This window comes from Macaca fascicularis, chromosome 18 (genome assembly GCF_037993035.2).
Source record: "Macaca fascicularis isolate 582-1 chromosome 18, T2T-MFA8v1.1".
NCBI lineage: Eukaryota > Metazoa > Chordata > Mammalia > Primates > Cercopithecidae > Macaca > Macaca fascicularis.
This window is the reverse complement of record NC_088392.1, coordinates 50,732,979-50,740,949: the sequence shown is the minus strand read 5'-3', so window position 1 is coordinate 50,740,949 and position 7,971 is coordinate 50,732,979. Positions and strand designations below refer to the sequence as shown.

At 38.7% G+C, this 7,971-nt stretch overlaps 1 long non-coding RNA gene across 1 annotated transcript; it reads right to left on the bottom strand.

Annotated features, from left to right (window-relative positions):
* Positions 1–3,005: 3,005 nt before the first annotated feature.
* Positions 3,006–7,595, bottom strand: LOC141409073 (uncharacterized). The gene is made up of 2 exons (XR_012427385.1): positions 5,677–7,595; positions 3,006–4,184 (listed from the first exon to the last, which is right to left on the bottom strand). It is a non-coding gene; the product is annotated as an uncharacterized lncRNA (long non-coding RNA).
* Positions 7,596–7,971: the final 376 nt, after the last annotated feature.

Below are 7,971 nucleotides of genomic sequence, written 5' to 3'. Positions count from 1 at the left end.
TGATTGAGTGCATCCAAACTAAGATACGTGTGTTTGTGTGTGTGTGCATGCGTGTATTTCCATTAGCATTCTCATTTCATCATGACTGATAGACTCCTAAATCTCTCTATTCACTGGGTCATACTAATTGCCTAAGTCAAACTTTAATATTGGGAGAAGCGCTCAATCTAAGCCAGCAAATAAACTGCTAAATAGAATAGATCTCTGCCTTAGTGGAGAAGGTAAACTAGTGCCTCAATTATTCCCTTCACTTCCAAGTTTCTGTGACTGTCGAATTGTATCTTCTCACTTTTCCATTAAAATACATGACACAGGCTGGGCACAGTGGCTCACGCCTGTAATCAGCACTTTGGGAGGCTGAGGCGGGCAGATCACCAGGTCAGGAGATTAAGATCATCCTGGCTAACACGGTGAAACCCCGTCTCTACTAAAAATACAAAAAAATTAAATGGACATGTTGGCGGGCCCCTGTAGTTCGAGCTACTCGGGAGGGAGGCTAAGGCAGGAGAATGGCGTGAACCCAGGAGGTGGAGCTTGCAGTGAGGCGAGATGGTGCCACCGCACAGAGCCTGGGAGACAGAGCCAGACTCCGTCTCAAAAGAAAAAAAAAAAAAAAAACCGTGATACAAAAGAAAGACCAAGTCCCTTACAAGAAAACCTAGGTTGTTCCCAAAATATACTATACTCTGTGATGTTATGTAAATTATGTTTTGTAAATTATAGTTTCACTATTTTTAATTTATTTTTTATTATTTTTATTTTTTTGGAGATAAGATCTTGCTCTGTTGACCAGGCTAGAGTGCAGCAGTGTGATCGGGCCACGGGGGAGCGGTCCACTCCAGGCGGGGAGCTCAGACGTGGCGGGCTGCAGGTCCGGAGCCCTGCCCCGTGGGGAGGCTGCTAAACCCAGCAAGAATTTGAGTGCAGCACTGGCAGGCCGGAACTGCTGGGGGACCCGGCGCAACCTCCGCAGCTGCTGGCCCGGGTGCTAAGCCCCTCACTACCCTGGGCCGGTGGCACCGGCCAGCCGCTCCTGTGTGGGGCCCATGGTGCCTGCGCCTGCTGGAACTCGCACTGGCCCGCGAGCCCGGCTCGCAACCCTGGTTCCGGCAGGATCCTCTCTCTCCACCCTTCCCAGCAAGGAGAGGGAGGGGGCTCCGGCTTCAGCCAGCCCAGAGAGGGGCGCCCACAGTGCCGTGGCGGGCTGAAGGACTCCTCAAGTACCGCCAGAGTGGACGCTGAGGCGGAGGAGGTGCTGAGAGTGAGGGCTGCTAGCACATTGTCACCTATCACTTCCAAGAGGGAAGACTGGCTGGCATTAGATGTGGGGGATTTTACAGTCCAGCTTGAGGAGGCAGTGTCAGATTAACATTTGGCTCACAGATTGGCTCAATCAGGTGTGGTGTTTACATAGAGCTCGGGGAAGGCTGGTCGCCCCACTCTAATCTTATTATGCAAATGAATTCTCCACTTGACTGGGGCCATCTTATCTGTTCCTTACAGTACATGTGGCTGACAGAGAAGAGAAGATGGAGCCACCATCTTGAACATGTCTAGTTCCTAGTACCTGGCATCATTCACCTATGTAAGCTCCCATCTTGTCTATGTCTGCAGTTCGACTTTACAGGCTGTTCTTTGTTAGAAAATGATTTGGGGCTGCTTTTCATTAAAAAGAAAAGCCTTAGCAAGGACTCCTATACCCTCATTCTCTGCCTAAGTGATTTTTTCTTAACTCCTATATCAATAGCTCACTGTAACCTGAAACTCCCGTGCTGAAGCAATACTCCCACCTCATCCTTCTGAATAGTTAGAACTACAGGTGCATGCTACCCTGCCCAGCTAACTTCACTTTACTTATTTTCATCTTTTTGTAAAGATGAGGTCTTGCTGTGTTGCCTAGGCTGGCCTGGAACTCAAGTGGTTCTTCTGCTTTGACTTCCCAAAGCACAGGAATGACAGGCATGAGCCACCAAGCCTGACCTCCAACGCTCTGTATCAAGGGAAATATGAATATCCTGCCATGGTGAGATGAGACAATGTATGCAAAAACTGATTTTTAAATTATAATATTTATACATATTTAAGACACCATTTATTAACATTTGCCACATACCCTATAGGCATAGTTCTTGAAATTTTAACAACTCCGAAGTTAAGATTGAGGTGTGTTGGAGTTTAAGTGTTCGTGCTTTTTTTGTCTCCTTAGTTCAACATAAAATAATGGTGCTTTTTTTTCTAAGTAGTAGTACCTTTGAATCAGTGAAAAAAAAGTATAATTATTATAAATTTCAGTAATTCATAGCACAACTTCATATAAAAGAAGTATTTGCACAAACTGACTGCAAAAAAAGTAATCATAGACCGATGACAACACAGAAAAAAAGAAAAAAAAAAATTGAGATGAAAAGCTCCATGTGCTAGTAGAGTCAGTCTCATTTCTTGGCAAGTATGACAGCATATTTAATTAGATGAAATAAAGTGTTGACATTCTCATATTGTTTTAAAATACTGAGAAGAACATGGTAATAGGCCCTTTAAGTATAAGTAAACGTATAATATCATGTTTTTAATACCACTTTAATATATACTCATTTTATCTCATCACAGCTCCATTATATATGCAGTGCAAATATATACAACCTCCGTTTACAGATAGTAAAACTGAAGACCCCCAGAATGTAGTAATGCCTCTCAGTTCATGGTGTGTTAACATGAGTTTAAGACCTGAAACAGGATTTGATTTCTAAATCCATTTTCTTTCTATCATGCCAGGCATAATTTTCTCCTAGTAGACTCTAGAGGCACTAAAAGCCTAAATCACAGGCTTTTTGACTGAGTTTCAGAGCAAGAATAACCAAAAGTTCAGAGGAAGGGAAGAAACAATAATGCTTCATGGAGGATGGAAATATAGAACCCTTTCTTTTCTGTCTCATTTGCCCCTGGATGTTTTCTTTGTTTAGAGTCAATTAAAATCTTGGTTTCTTATTGAGACACTCAATATCTTACAATAATCCATAACTATTTATTGTAATCAAATTATTGTTCCATGTCCACACAAATGGCAAATTTACAAAGAACGAAATCTGATAACATTTAATAAAATGTTCACTGTTAATTCAAAGTAGGTGCTATGCATTTTACATTGGGTTCCTCGTTGTATCCACTCAGAAATCAAGTGTCACACTAGATTTCAATCCTTGTCAGCATGTTTGGAAAGACAAGGTTGTTTCTGTGGCTTAATGTTGCTTCCCATTATAAATTATAACAAAATCCAAATAAAAAAATACACTTCATAGTTGTTAAGTCATGAACAGGTAAGATGGTTCCATGAACAATATGTTACAAACATGGATTATAAACAACCAAGTTATCAAATTAAATTAAAGTTAATGTTAAATCAAGTATTCCACAAACTCTCTTTAAGCAATTTAGTCTACTTTTGTGGCTTCACCATCACTCAGATGTAAATGACTTCAAAATTTATATAGCCTGGCCACATTCTAAGATTCTGACACATGTAGCCAGTTGCCTCCAAAACATTTCCAGTTGGACTCACCACCAGTTTCTCAAGTAGAACACACCTTCTTCAGTGCTGGAAATGATGCTGTGTTTGTATTAGTTTATTTGTTTTATAAGAATATGAGATAAACTATTGACAGCGTGTCTTTAATATTTTGTTTTTAGGATATTTCCTGGTACGCAGTAGGTAATCAATGATTATTTATTTCACAAATGAGTAGTAACTATTATGTACAGTTCTTGCTATGTTACATGATCACAAAGAATTAAATGTTTAGGTGAGAAACTCAATGAAGCTCAAATTATGCTTAATTTGTACAAAAAAAAATAGAAATCTAGCTGGAACATAAAGTCATTTTGAGGTAGAGGCCCCAGTGAGGTTATCTGTATTTAAATTCTATGTATAAACAGAACTCTCTTTATTTCAGGGGAAAAATGAAATAATCTCTAACAGCTCAGGGTCAAGCTTTGAATTTATTCAACCCATATAGTTTGGCCAGGATACCAGACAAAAATTCAGGTGAAGGTATTATTGTTCTTCTTCTCCATGCTGTTGGCTCTAAATAATGTCCTCTATTATCCTTTAGCTCCCCAGCTCTTATAGATGAAAACAAATCCAGCAACAGATTCTGCTACCGTGTTATTCTTTGTAAGAATATTCACCCCTGCAACAACAGAAGTTGATGTCAATTTAGTTTTGTTGTAACCACACGTTAATCTTGTACCCCAGTGTCTACTGTGGGCTCTTATTTTATTCCTTCTGTCCAACCTCTTTTCTAAAACTAATGTCCTTCTACCTGTTTGTGTCCCCTCTGTATAAACCCAATAATTATTGTGTAGTTTAATGATACTACAGCAATAAAATTAATAATGACTGTGACAGTGTCAACTAAACATTTAAAAATGCCTTCAAATGTGAATGTAATGTAAGTCTATGCAACATAGCTATCTGCACACACTTATTGTCAGCTTTAAAAATCTTAACCTCAATTTTGAAAGTAGATTTTATCAAACTCCTCAGTTTATAGGATGCAATCATCATCAGTCCGTACAAGGCCATTTCTTTTAGTGTTTATTCTCTTTTTACCCAAATTTCAGTTCTAGTCTATCACTCTTTCATTGGCTCCAACTTTTATGTCAAATATCATATATATACACATATATATGTGTGTATATATACATATACGCCTTCTCTACAACATATGGTAATTATTTATTGTCTATGTGTTTGTAAATTATCAAAAAAACTTGTTGAGCTATAGGTAGAATTATATTTCTTATATTTTTTCACTCAACAGTTTTCAAATTCTATCTGGGTTGCCAGACGTACTTTGGAGCATCGAATTTTAACTGCTTTATGTTATGGACCGAATTGTGTCTCCCTACAGTTTATTTGGTGAAGTTACAAGTCTCCAGTACCTTGGAATGTAATTGTATGTGAAGAAAAGGTCTTTAAAGAGATGGTTGAGTTAAAATGAAACCCAAATCCAATATGACTGGTGGATTATAAGAAGAAGAGGAGACGTTGGAGGCAGGTGTACACAGGGAAAATACAATGTGAATAATAAACAAGAGAGCCTGTCATCCAAGGAGAAAGGACTCAGGGAAGCTATCCCTGATGACACCTTGATCTTGGGCTTCTAGCCTTCAGAATGGTGAGAAAATAAATTTCAGTTGTTTAAGTCACTCAGTCTCTGGGATTTTGTTACAGCATCAGGGAAGCTATCCCTGATGACACCTTGATCTTGGGCTTCTAGCCTTCAGAATGGTGAGAAAATAAATTTCAGCTGTTTAAGTCACTCAGTCTCTGGGATTTTGTTACAGCATCCCTAACATAATAATACATATAATATTTCATTACATGCATGGATTTGTGAACCAAAATGTATCTAAGACAGGTCTCAATCAATTTAGAAAGTTTAATTTGCCAAGTTTAAGGACATGCACCCAAGAAGTAGGTCTGTGCCTTCTCCAAATATGATTTTGAGAGCTTCAATATTTAAAAGGGAAAACGTGGACATTGGGGAAAAAGGAAGAAATTCTACAAAGGTGTGGGTAAATAAGAAACCAAACGGTTGAATCTTCTGAGTCTCTGATCAGCCTTTCACCAAATACATAATTTACATGTAAGAGACGAGTAAAGGAATTGTCACTTACGCCCTCTAGCTCAGTGAATCTGCATTTTTACATCAGAGGAAACAATCAGATATGCATTTGTCTCAGGTGAGCCGAGAGATGACTTAGAGTTTTGTCCTTTCCGGCATCTGTGAAGATAAGCTATCGATATACACTGTCATGGTGACGTTCAACAGAACCGTTTTACAGTAAAGATCATGGGGCCCACAAGGTATTTCCTAGTGGGCAAATTGTGAGGGAGGTATGTAGCTTATTGTAAAACAAACAAAAAATATTTGTAGCTATCTTATTTAGGAGTAAAATGAGAGGCAGGTGTACTTGATGCAGTTCCCAGCTTGACTTTTCCCTTTGGCTTAGTGATTTGGGGGTTCCAAGGTTTATTTTCTTTTCACAGATTCTACACATGCATGCACACATACATAGATCTAATGTCGCTCATACAGTTACAGTAGGTCAGCATGAGCAGGGCAGGAGAGGGCTCCCCCACTCCACCAGGAATGTCAGGCAACCATCAGGTGATGGTCAGATGGTTGTAAACTGTCTCACTAAAACAGTAGCAGTCGGATCCAGGGAAAGGCAGTCTCCTAATGAAAAAAACCTGAAACGGGTGATCAGCAGTTTCCTGAGAAGATCTCAGGAGTTGGGTGAGTGGGTTCAAGCATGTTCACTGAGAGGCAAAATGGTACAATTTAACTGGTATATGACCTAGGAACATTTGGTAAGGGAAGAACACCTCAAGTGAGCATGTGTACAACTCCAGTAAATACACTGCACATGGTCACCTCCCAAGTGCTAGCCAGTCACCGTGTATGTGGACAGCCCATGCCAAGAGAATTAGGGAGAAGGGAGGCAAGACCCCAGAAGTATGCCAACATATAAAACAGGGTTAGAAATCAAACAGGGCACACTTGATCTCTTAAGTTGCCCACTTGGCCTGCTTTCAAGTGTATTTTGCTTCATTTCATTTCTGCTCTAAAGCTTTTTCATAAGCTTTCACTCCTGCTCTAAAACTTGCCTCAGTATCTCACTCTGCCTTATGCCCCTCAGTCAAATTATTTCTTCTGAGGAGGCAAGAATTGAAGTTGCTACAGACTCATATGGATTCGCTGGCAATAACAATATCCCCAGCTCCTGTAATGGTCACTTCAGTTGTAACCAACTCTCTGCAACCACAAATAGTGCTGTGATAAACCAATTCATATATAGTTCCTTTGCAGGGGATTCTCTGCAGCATATTTCCTCAAGAAAAGAGATAGGGTATGCACAATCATTTTCACTAAATATGGCTAGTTTGCTCACTTAAATGGACGTATCATATTATACTCTTACTAGCAACACATGAAATTTCCTTTTTCTCTACAAGTTAGCCAAATTAGTATTATTTGAGTAACTTATTTTCAACAGTCTGAAGGGTGTCAAAATGTATCACATTGTTGTAATGTGTATTTATCTGATTATTAGTGAGAAATACTTTTTTGGTCCAGAACTCTTGATCACTTTAGTAGTAATTATCTATTCAGATATTTTGTCCATTTTTTGTTTTCTGATTTTTTCTAATTTGTTTGAGCTATTTATTATATTTTTAAATATTAACTCCTTATGGAGTTTAGGCATTGGAATATCTCTTTGCAGTCTATTATTTATCTTTTTACTCTGTCATATCCACTAAATTCACTAAATGATGGCTGAAAGGATAGTCTTAAAGGGAACCCAAACCCTAACCAGTTTGGCTTTCCATAATCTTGAAATATTTATCTTTTTGAATTCTGCCCTTACTTTATGATTCCCTTTGTTATCTTTTCATTATGTTTTATTTATTTTCTGTCTTTCTGGATTTTTTTTTGTATTTTTTATAGCTAAATATGAATGTTTCTCTAAGTACCACTGGTTTAGCTGTGTTTAATAGATTCAAGGCTGGGTGCAGTGGCTCACACCTGTAATCCCAGCACTTTGGGAGGCCAAAACAGATAAATCACGAGGTCAAGAGATCGAGACCATCCTGGCCAACATGGTGAAACCCTGTCTCTACTAAAAATACAAAAATTAGCGGGGCGTGGCAGCACATACCTGTAATCCCAGCTATTCGGGAGGTGGAGGCAGGAGAATTGCTTGAATGCGGGAGGCGGAGGTGGCAGTGAGCCAAGTTCATGCCACTGCACTCTAGCCTGGCGACACAGTGAGACTCCATTTCAAATATATGTATATATTATATATATTATATTATATTATATATTATATTATAAATAGTATATTATATTATATATTATATTATAAATATATTATATTATATATTATATTATAAATAATATATAATAT